We start from the raw sequence: 11,909 nt of genomic DNA, 5'->3' as shown, positions 1-11,909 counted from the left end.
GGCTCCCCATCCTTCTCCCCTGCGTTCATGGCTCCCCATCCTTCTCCCCTGTATGCACGGCTCCCCATCCTTCTCCCCTGTATGCACGGCTCCCCATCCTTCTCCCCTGTGTGCACGGCTCCCCATCCTTCTCCCCTGTGTGCACGGCTCCCCATCCTTCTCCCCTGTGTACATGGCTCCCCATCCTTCTCCCCTGTGTGCACGGCTCCCCATCCTTCTCCCCTGTGTGCACGGCTCCCCATCCTTCTCCCCTGTGTGCAGGGCTCCCCATCCTTCTCCCCTGTATGCACGGCTCCCCATCCTTCTCCCCTGTGTACATGGCTCCCCATCCTTCTCCCCTGTGTGCACGGCTCCCCATCCTTCTCCCCTGTGTGCACGGCTCCCCATCCTTCTCCCCTGTGTGCACGGCTCCCCATCCTTCTCCCCTGTGTGCACGGCTCCCCATCCTTCTCCCCTGTGTACATGGCTCCCCATCCTTCTCCCCTGTGTGCACGGCTCCCCATCCTTCTCCCCTGTATGCACGACTCCCCATCCTTCTCCCCTGTATGCACGGCTCCCCATCCTTCTCCCCTGTATGCACGGCTCCCCATCCTTCTCCCCTGTGTGCACGGCTCCCCATCCTTCTCCCCTGTATGCACGACTCCCCATCCTTCTCCCCTGTATGCACGGCTCCCCATCCTTCTCCCCTGTATGCATGGCTCCCCATCCTCCTCCCCTGTGTGCACGGCACCCCACTTTTTTCCCTGTCATACTTACCTCTCACCGGCGCGCAGCACAGAACTTCCTGGCATCTCAGCGTCTTCCTTCCTGTCTTCAGCGGTCACATGGTAGCGCTAATTAAGGGTGATGAATATGCGCATATTCATCACCCTTAATGATCGGTACCATGTGACCGCTGAAGACAGGACGGCGCTGAGACGCAGTTGCAGCCACCGCTGGAGGAAGGTGAGTATTACGTCTTCAGGGAGGGAGGGAAGGGGGCGGGAAGGAGGGAGGAGGGGGGGGCGGGAAGGGGGGAGGGAGGAGGGGGGGCGGAAACTTGACCCCGGAGTTTTATAAAATAAAAAAAAAAAAAAAAAGGAAAAAACCTAGCTCAAGGGCGCCCCCCCGCATCCCGCCGCCCTAGGCACGTGCCCTCAAGTGCCTAGTGGCAAATACGGCCCTGCGCCCCATCACTGTATGATGGCCCGACAGCAGCTTCCAAACTGTATAACGGCCCTTGCATTATCTCTCACACTGTATAATGACCCCCGCAGTAGCTCCCATGCTGTATAATGGAACTTGCAATAGCTCCCACTCTTTAGAATCTGGTCACTGTCTGTCCCTGTCTGTGGGCTGCTACTTTTACAGGCCTGATATACTTAACAAAGAGCTAAATAGAAGAAAATAGAAACAGCCAGTGGGTGCGTATAGAGGCCAGTGTATTGGTATAGCTTCCTGAATTTATCCAGGTAAGGCTACTTTCACACTTGCATCGGTACGGGGCCATCGCCATGCGTCAGCCCGATGTACCGCTGAACAGTGTGTTAAATGTAGCACAACATGGGCAGCAGATGCAGTTTTACAACGCATCCTCTGCCCATTACGATTAGCGGGAAGGAGGGGGCAGAGTTTCGGCCATGCATGCGCGGTCGAAAATGGCGGTCACGACGCACAAAAAAAGTTATATTGAACTTTTTGTGCGTCGCGTCCGCCAAAAACACTACGCATCCGTTGCACGACGGATGCGACGTGTGGCCATACGTCGCAATGCATTGCTAATGCAAGTCAATGGAGAAAAAACGCATCCTGCGGGCAACTTTGCAGGATGCGTTTTTTCTCCAAAACGACGCATTGCGACGTACACCTAATAACGCAAGTGTGAAAGTAGCCTAACCCTAAAAAAATACTGCTGTCTGGACAAGATCCCAAAGAGGGAAAAGGAAAGGAGCCAACCAGAAGAAAGAGGGGGAGGTAGAATATTACTTCTGAAGAAGAAAGTACACCCCCTGGCTCGTCTACTTCCCTCTTTTTCCCTTCTCACCCTTTGGGAAATTGTTGTCTAGACTGAGTATATGTTCAGGGGCCCACACCCATATGTGATTTTCTATACACACTTACTTAAGATGCTTTTTTCTTCTGTCTGGCTATTTATCACACTGTATAACCTCACTGAAACTTTTATTTTAATAAAAGGTTTTATAATGGGGGTTTTGTGTTTACAACCTTGGATTTACTGATATGAGATCATACAGACATTGGACTGATAGATCCTGACCCCGGCTATAGGACTGCATTACATTATATATAGCAGGGGTCAGGATCCTACCAGTCCAATGTCTGTATGATCTCATATCAGTAAATCCAAGGTATATACAGTTAGGTCCATATATATTTGGACAGAGACACCATTTTTCTAATTTTGGTTATAGACATTACCACAATGAATTTTAAACGAAACAATTCAGATGCAGTTGAAGTTCAGACTTTCAGCTTTCATTTGATGGTATCCACATTAAAATTGGATGAAGGGTTTAGGAGTTTCAGCTCCTTAACATGTGCCACCCTGTTTTTAAAGGGACCAAAAGTAATTGGACATATTCAATAATTTTAAATAAAATGTTCATTTTTAGTACTTGGTTAAAAACCCTTTGTTGGCAATGACTGCCTGAAGTCTTGAACTCATGGACATCACCAGACGCTGTGTTTCCTCCTTTTTGATGCTCTGCCAGGCCTTCACTGCGGTGGTTTTCAGTTGCTGCTTGTTTGTGGGCCTTTCTGTCTGAAGTTTAGTCTTTAACAAGTGAAATGCATGCTCAATTGGGTTGAGATCAGGTGACTGATTTGGCCATTCAAGAATATTCCACTTCTTTGCTTTAATAACTCCTGGGTTGCTTTGGTTTTATGTTTTTGGGTCATTGTCCATCTGTAGTATGAAACGACGGCCAGTTTTGCTGCACTTGGCTGGATCTGAGCACAAAGTATGGCTCTGAATACCTCAGAATTCATTCGGCTGCTTCCGTCCTGTGTCACATCATCAATAAACACTAGTGACCCAGTGCCACTGGCAGCCATGCATGCCCAAACCATCACACTGCCTCCGCTGTATTTTACAGATGATGTGGTATGCTTTGGATCATAAGCTGTACCACGCCTTCGCCATACTTTTCTCTTTCCATCATTCTGGTAGAGGTTGATCTTGGTTTCATCTGTCCAAAGAATGTTCTTCCAGAACTGTGCTGGCTTTTTTAGATTTTTTTTAGCAAAGTCCAGTCTAGCCTTTTTATTCTTGATGCTTATGAGTGGCTTGCACCGTGCAGTGAACCCTCTTATTTACTTTCATGCAGTCTTCTCTTGATGGTAGATTTGGATATTGATACGCCGACCTCCTGGAGAGTGTTGGTCACTTGGTTGGCTGTTGTGAAGGGGTTTCTCTTCACCATGGAGATTATTCTGCGATCATCCACCACTGTTGTCTTCCGTGGGCGCCCAGGTCTTTTTGCATTGATGAATTCACCAGTGCTTTCTTTCTATCTCAGGATGTTCCAAACTGTAGATTTTGCCACTCCTAATATTGTAGCAATTTCTCGGATGGGTTTTTTCTGTGTTCGCAGCTTAAGGATGGCTTGTTTCATCTGCATGGAGAGCTTCTTTGACCGCATGTTTACTTCACAGCAAAACCTTCCAAATGCAAGCACCACACCTCAAATCAACTCCAGGCCTTTTATCTGCTTAATTGAGAATGAGATAATGAAGGGATTGTCCACACCTGCCCATGAAATAGCCTTGGAGTCAATTGTCCAATTACTTTTGGTCCCTTTAAAAACAGGACAGCACATGTTAAGGAGCTGAAACTCCTATGTCCTTCATCCAATTTTAATGTGGATACCCTCAAATGAAAGCTGAAAGTCTGAACTTCAACTGCATCTGAATTGTTTTGTTTAAAATTCATTGTGGTAATGTCTATAACCAAAATTAGAAAAATGTTGTCTCTGTCCAAATATATATGGACCTAACTGTATACTGACAAGACTGCTAAGTAATGTGCACTGATAGATCCTGACCCCGGCTATAGGACTGCATTACATTATATATAGCCGGGGTCAGGATCCTACCAGTCCAATGTCTGTATGATCTCATATCAGTAAATCCAAGGTATATATACTGACAAGACTTCTCAGTGATGTGCACTGATAGACGTGACCCTGGCTGCAGGACCCCACAGATGAGGATATGTTTCTTTCCTATATATAAAAAGGAGACGTATATCCTCATCTGTGGGGTCCTGCAGTCGGGGTCACGTCTATCAGTGCACATTACTGACCAGTCTTGTCTGAGGAACCATTAGATTCAGCTGCTCTCCAGTGTCTCAGAGAGTGCAGATACAGTATGTGGCTGGGTCTTCTGGAGAGAAGCAGCGTCCTGTCACCTCCTCCCTGCACAGTGCAGACACCTCAGGCCACTACGGACAGAAGTGTGAGCTGTTACTTACAGCACTGTGTCCCCTGTCCTGCTCCTCTCTGGAGGGAAGCCCCAGCGCCATGGTCCTGACTTCTCTGCCACAGACACGTTCACTTCACTGAGCTGCAATGTGGGCGTGTCTGCTGGACACAGGTACAGTGTCAGCACTGGGGGGAGGGGGCAGAGCTTCACTGCCTGTCTCCAGCCCCATGCCCTAGGTAGAGCAGGGAGATCCTATCTCCCTGCTCTATCACCAAGCTAATTAAGTGTAGCTCCAGGTGGGCCCCTGTGAGCTGTGGGCCCGGGGCGGCAGCACCCCCTGCCCCCCTGGTAACTACGCTACTGAGCAGACGCATTAGTGGGATGCTCATGCTTATGATGGCGTCGTCTGCACTGACCAGCCGTGTGCATTCCTCAAAACACTGAAGGACTTGACAGAGGTCTTGGAGCTTCGACCACTGCACACCAGACAACTCCATGTCTGCCATCCAACTGCCTGCCCGTGTATGTGTATCCTCCCACAAATACATGACAGCACGCTTCTGTTCGCTCAGCCTCTGAAGCACGTGCAGTGTGGTGTTCCACCTTGTTGCAACATCGATTATTAGGCGGTGCTGGGGAACATTCAGCGATTGCTGATGGTTAAGCATACGGCTGGAGTGTACGGGCGACCGGCGGATGTGCGAGCAAAGTCTGCGCACCTTCAGGAGCAGGGCTGGTAAATCAGGGTAATTTTTGAGGAAGCACTGCACCACCAGGTTCAAGGTGTGAGCCAGGTAAGGTATGTGTTTCATTTCTGCCTCAAGATGTACACTGCCCAGCCATGACTGAGTTTCTTGCTGTAAGTACTCAGCCAGTACTTCCGCGGTGTGTCTGTTGTCGCCCAAACACTTCATTTGCAGCACAGCCTGCTGACGCTTACCACTAGCTGTTCCATATTGGGACACCTCGGGTGCAACACTGGCAGCTGCGGATGGAGTGGTCATGCGACTCCGTTCTGTGGACGAGCTTTCGCTTCTGGAGGAGGAGGAGGGGGAGCGAACGCCAACAGCCAACTGTTTTCTAGACTGTGGGCTAGGCAGAACTGTGCAACTATGGCTGTCCCTTGTGGACCCTGCATCCACCACATTAACCCAGTGTGCCGTGATGGATGCGTAACGTCCCTGGCCATGCCTACTGGTCCATGCACCTGTTGTGAGGTGCGCCTTTCTACTGACCGATTGCCTCAGTGCATGGACAATGCGTTCTTTGACATGTTGATGGAGTGCTGGGATGGCTTTTCTCACAAAGAAGTGTCGACTGGGTAGGTCATAGCGTCGTACTGCGTAGGCCATCAGGGCTTTGAAAGCTTCGCTTTCAAACAACCGGTAGGGCATCATCTCTAACGAGATTAGTCTAGCAATGTAGCCGTTCAAACCCTGTGTACGCGGATGAGAGGAAGAGTACTTTGTTTTCCTATTGAGAGTCTCTTGTAGGCTGAGCTGGACTGGAGACCTGCATATGGTGGAACTAGCGGGGGTGGTGGTGGACATGGCAGATTGAGAGAGGCTTGGTGATGGTATTCTTGATGTGGGCCTACCTACAGTGTTTACAACCAAGAACCTTGTGATTCCCTGACTGCTTTGGCCTTGCGACAATACCTCCACATTTGCTACTGGTGGTGTCATAACCGGTGGGCTTCCAGTGAGGGAAGCAATGTAGTTTGGTAGTTAGTCCATGCTTCCAAGTGCCTGCTGATTAAATGTCTATGCATGCACGTTGTATTTAAATTTTGAACATTCTTCCCTCTGCTAAAGGTCTTGGAGCATTTCTTACATATAACTTTGGACTGATCATTTGGATCTTGGTTAAAAAATTGCCACACTGCACTCGTCCTACTATGGAATACCTTTTCAGGCTTTGCACGCTGTGCTACTGTCACCGGATGGCCACGCTGTCCTACACCTGTTGTGGTTTTTGACACACGTTTTTGGCCTGATACGGGCCTGCCAGATGAGAGCTTTTGCGATGTAGATGGCTGCTGCAGATCATCCTCTTCCGCTTCTGAGCTACTGGCAGCGGCACCCTCTTCCCCCAATGGCTGCCAATCTGGGTCAACAACTGGGTCATCTATCACCTCCTCTTCAATATCATGTGCACCGTCCTCTGTGTCACCGTGTAAGGTGCTATAGCGTTCGGGACTGGGCACCATAGTCTCATCAGGGTCAGATTCTGGCTCAGTACACTGTGAGGGCAATGTAGTGATCTGAGTCAATGGAACAGCATAATAATCTAGTTGTGGCTGTGCATCTGTGCACTCCATGTCCGATTCTTCTTGTAATGGGCTTTTAACAATTTCCCTCTCTAACCCAGTCACGGTATGTGTAAAGAGCTCCATGGAGTAAAGTGTAGTGTTGCCTGCCGCATCCTTCACTTTTGTTTTGGGTGAAGGACACAAGGAAGCTACTTTTTCTGGATCAGGAGCAGCCACTGACGACTCGCTGCTTTTAGATTTCAAACCTTCTGAAGAGGAGGCGAAAGAGCTAGAGGCTGAGTCAACAAGGAAAGTCATAACTTGTTCCTGCTGCTCCGGCTTTAAAAGCTGTTTTCCAACTCCAAGATAAGGGAGCCTTCGAGGCCTTGTGTAGCCAGACGATGACGCTGGCTCAACACCTCGAGCCTTTGGTGCTATTTTGCTTTTCCCGCTACCACAAGATGCTCCACCACCACCACCACCATCAGTACCAGCTGGCAACGAACGCACACGGCCTCTTCCACCAGACTTCATTTTTGGGGAAATGTTACCAAAATAACAACCTTTATATGGTACTGTTAAACAAGGTAGAAGGTGTATATTAACTTTTGGAGAATTTATACCTCTCTTTTTTTGGCGGGAAGACTGCAGCAAAAAAAACAGGCCCTGTATTACACTACACAATGTACAAGGCAGTGGCTGCCAGATATACGACAAACAGAACTGACGTATAGAAACTTGTGGGCAATCTAAATCTCCCTTTTTTTTTGGGGGGGGGGGAGAATGCAGCAAAAAACAGGCCCAGTGTATTACGCTACACAATGTCAGTGGCAAAACGTGGCTGCCACATATACAACCAACAGAACTGACGTATAGAAACTTGTTGGCAATTTAAATTTCCCTTTTTTGGGGGGGAGACTGCAGCAAAAAACAGGCGCTGTGTATTACACAACACAATGTACAAGGCAGAATGTGGCTGGCAGATATACGACAAACAGAACAAACGTAGATCCACTTAGTGGCAATTTAAAGCTCCCTTTTTTGTGGAGGAGACTGCAGCAAAAAACAGGCCCAGTGTATTACACAACACAATGCACAAGGCAGAACGTGGCTGCCAGATATACGCCAAACAGAACTGACGTAGATCCACTTAGTGGCAATTTAAAGCTCCCTTTTTTGTGGGGGAGACTGCAGCAAAAAACAGGCGCTGTGTATTACACAACACAATGTACAAGGCAGAACGTGGCTGGCAGATATACGACAAACAGAACTAACGTAGATCCACTTAGTGGCAATTTAAAGCTCCCTTTTTTGTGGAGGAGACTGCAGCAAAAAACAGGCCCAGTGTATTACACAACACAATGCACAAGGCAGAACGTGGCTGCCAGATATACGCCAAACAGAACTGACGTAGATCCACTTAGTGGCAATTTAAAGCTCCCTTTTTTGTGGAGGAGACTGCAGCAAAAAACAGGCCCAGTGTATTACACAACACAATGCACAAGGCAGAACGTGGCTGCCAGATATACGCCAAACAGAACTGACGTAGATCCACTTAGTGGCAATTTAAAGCTCCCTTTTTTGTGGGGGAGACTGCAGCAAAAAACAGGCCCAGTGTATTACACAACACAATGCACAAGGCAGAACGTGGCTGCCAGATATACGCCAAACAGAACTGACGTAGATCCACTTAGTGGCAATTTAAAGCTCCCTTTTTTGTGGAGGAGACTGCAGCAAAAAACAGGCCCAGTGTATTACACAACACAATGCACAAGGCAGAACGTGGCTGCCAGATATACGCCAAACAGAACTGACGTAGATCCACTTAGTGGCAATTTAAAGCTCCCTTTTTTGTGGGGGAGACTGCAGCAAAAAACAGGCCCAGTGTATTACACAACACAATGTACAAGGCAGAACGTGGCTGCCAGATATACGACCAACAGAACTGATGTATAGAAACTTGTTGGCAATTTAAATCTCCTTTTTTTGGGGGGGAGGGGGGGTGGCGGGGGGGGGTTGACTGCATAAAAAAACCAGGCCCAGTGTATTACACTACACTATGTCAGTGGCAGAACGTGGCAGCCAGATATACGACCAACAGAACTGACGTATAGAAACTTGTTGGCAGTTTAAATCTCCCTTTTTTGGGGGAGAGACTGCAGCAAAAAACAGGCCCTGTGTATTACACAACACAATGTGCAAGGCAGAACATGGCTGGCAGATATACGCCAAACAGAACTGACGTAGATCCACTTAGTGGCAATTTAAAGCTCCCTTTTTTGGGGGGGAGACTGCAGCAAAAGACAGGCCCTGTGTATTACACAACACAATGTACAAGGCAGAACGTGGCTGGCAGATATATGAAAAAAGACAAGGGCTGTAGTACAATTTCAATCTCCCTACAATGATCAAAGGACAAGTATGGCAGGCAGCAATAAAAAGGACTGCTGCACACAAAAGAGTGTGGACAAAGAATCAAGAGAACTGTGCAGAAAGGAGCAACAGGATTTTTGCTTTAGGGAGCTATTAGGGAGCCTTATACGGCAGCCTAATAAGCTACAGAGCTGATGCACAAAAATATAAACTCCACTGTCCCTGCAAAGAAACGGTGGTGTTGGACAGTGGAAATCGCTACAGCACATGCGGTTTTGGGGTTAATCTTCCCTCCCTAACTATATCCCTTCTTCTGAAGAAGCTGCAGCAACCTCTCCCTATGCTGAGATCGGCAGAAGATGGCGGTCGGCGTGCACGTCCCTTTATAGCCCCTGTGATGCCGCAGAAAGCAAGCCAATCACTGCCATGCCCTTCTCTAAGATGGTGGGGACCGAGACCTATGTCATCACGCTGCCCACACTCTGCGTGCTCCTTCATTGGCTGAGAAATAGCGCTTAAAGCATCATACGAAACGCGACTTTAGCGCGCAGATCGCCGACCTCATGGCTGATCCCACTGTGGGATCGGGTCGGGTTTCGCGAAACCCGACTTTGCCAAAAGTCGGCGATTTTTTAAATTGTCCGATCCATTTCGCTCAACCCTACCTGTCATGTACCTGTAATGTTGAGGCCACGGGTTCAAGATCTGGAAGTCTAATGGAATAAAAATGTTTTTTTGTAATTGCTTATTATTTTTAATTCTTTTATATTTATATATGGTACTACAATATAATTTGTTATTGTACATCATCATTCTTTTATAGGAACAAAAAAAATATTTTTCTTCACCTCAGTATACAGGCACCATAAAAAAATTGTTATACAGTTGTGCGCAAAAGTTTACACACCCCAGCAGAATTTTTACTTTCTTGGCTTTTTTTCAGAGAATATGAATGGTAACGCCAAAACTTTTTCTCCACTCATGGTTAGTGGTTGGGTGAAGCCATTTATTGTCAAACTACTGTGTTTTCTCTTTTTAAACCATAATGACAACCCAAAATATCCAAATGACCCTAATCGAAAGTTCACATACCCTGATGATTTTGGCCTGATAACATGCACAGAAGTTGACACAAATGGGTTTGAATGGCTACTAAAGGTAACATCCTCACCTGTGTGACCTGTGAGAAATGTCAGGAAAATTGTTCGGGATGCAAAGATATACCCACAAGAAGTAATTGATAAACATCAGAGTTGCATCTGGCAGACACAAGTGATGCTATCTGCATGATGAAGGTATCGCTTACTATAATAAGAGTATGGATGCATTTACTGGCACATAATAGATTAATGAATGAAAAATAAAACGAATTAGAGTATTTTTAATATTTAGTGCAGAAACCTTTGTTTGAAAATTACAGAGGTCAGACATTTCCTGTAGTTCTTGACCAAGTTTGCACACACTGCAGCAGGGATTTTGACCGATTCCTCCATACAGATCTGCTCCAAATCTTTCAGGTTTCGGGGCTGTCGCTGTGTAAAATTGATATTCAGCTCTCTCCAAAGATTTTCTATTGGTTTCAGGTCTGGAGACTGGCTAGGCCACTCCAGGACTTTGAAATGCTTCTTACTGAGCCACCCCATAGTTGCTCTTGCTGTGTGTTTCGGGTCATCGCCATGCTGGAAGACCCAGCCATGACCCATCTTCATGCTCCTACTGAAAGGAGGTTGCTGGCCAAAATCTCGAGATTCATGACCCATCCATCCTCCCTTTAATACAGTGAAGTTGTCCTGTCTGCTTTGCAGAAAAGGATCGCCAAAGTATGGTTTCCCCCACCATGCTTCATGGTTGGAACAGTGTTCTTGGAGTTGCACTCATTCTTCTTCTTCCTCCAAATATGGCGAGAGGAGTTGATAGCAAAAAGTTCTATTTTTGTCTCATCTGACCACATGACCTTCTCCATTGCCTCCTCTGGATCAACCAGATGGCCATTGGTGAACTTCTAACGGACCATGACATGTGCTGGTGTGAGTAGCAAGATCTTGCGTGCCCTGAAAGATTTTAATCCATGACGGCATAATGTGTTTGTAGTACTACTACTGGCATCCCTGCATGGTGTCCCCTTCCCCCTCCATGCAGGGATGCCGGCTTACTCACTGCCCCGGATCCTTGGCACAATCATCTGCATTCTCCTGCTTCCTGGTTGTGTGAGCACTGCAGCACCCAGCGGCACACCTAGTATGCGCGTGTGCACCCCTCATTCTTAAAGGGGTAGAGCAAGCATATACTACAACCCCCGGCAACAATTATGTAATCACCAGCCTTGGAGGATGTTCATTTAGTTGTTTAATTTTGTAGAAAAAAAAGCAGATCACAGACATGGCACAAAACTAAAGTAATTTCAAAATGTCAACTTTCTGGCTTTAAGAAACACTAAAAGAAATCAAGAACAATGCGGTAGTCAGTAATGGTTACTTTTTTAACCAAGCATAGGGGAAAAATTATGGAGTCACTCAATTCTGAGGGAAAAAATTCTGGAATCACCCTGCAAATTTTCATTCCCAAAACTAACACCTGCATCAAATTAGATCTGCTCATTAGTCTGCATCTAAAAAGGAGTGATCACACCTTGGAGAGCTGTTGCACTAAGTGGACTGATATGAATCATGGCTCCAACACGAGAGATGTCAATTGAAACAAAGAAGATGATTATCAAACTCTTAACAGAGGGTAAATCATCACGCAATATTGCAAAAGATGTTGGTTGTTCACAGTCAGCTGTGTCTAAAATCTGGACCAAATACAAACAACATGGGAAGGTTGTTAAATTCAAACATACTGGTAGACCAAGGAAGACATCAAA

The sequence above is a fragment of the Ranitomeya imitator genome, chromosome 2 (genome assembly GCF_032444005.1).
Source record: "Ranitomeya imitator isolate aRanImi1 chromosome 2, aRanImi1.pri, whole genome shotgun sequence".
NCBI classification, from domain to species: domain Eukaryota; kingdom Metazoa; phylum Chordata; class Amphibia; order Anura; family Dendrobatidae; genus Ranitomeya; species Ranitomeya imitator.
This window is presented reverse-complemented; position numbering follows the sequence as displayed.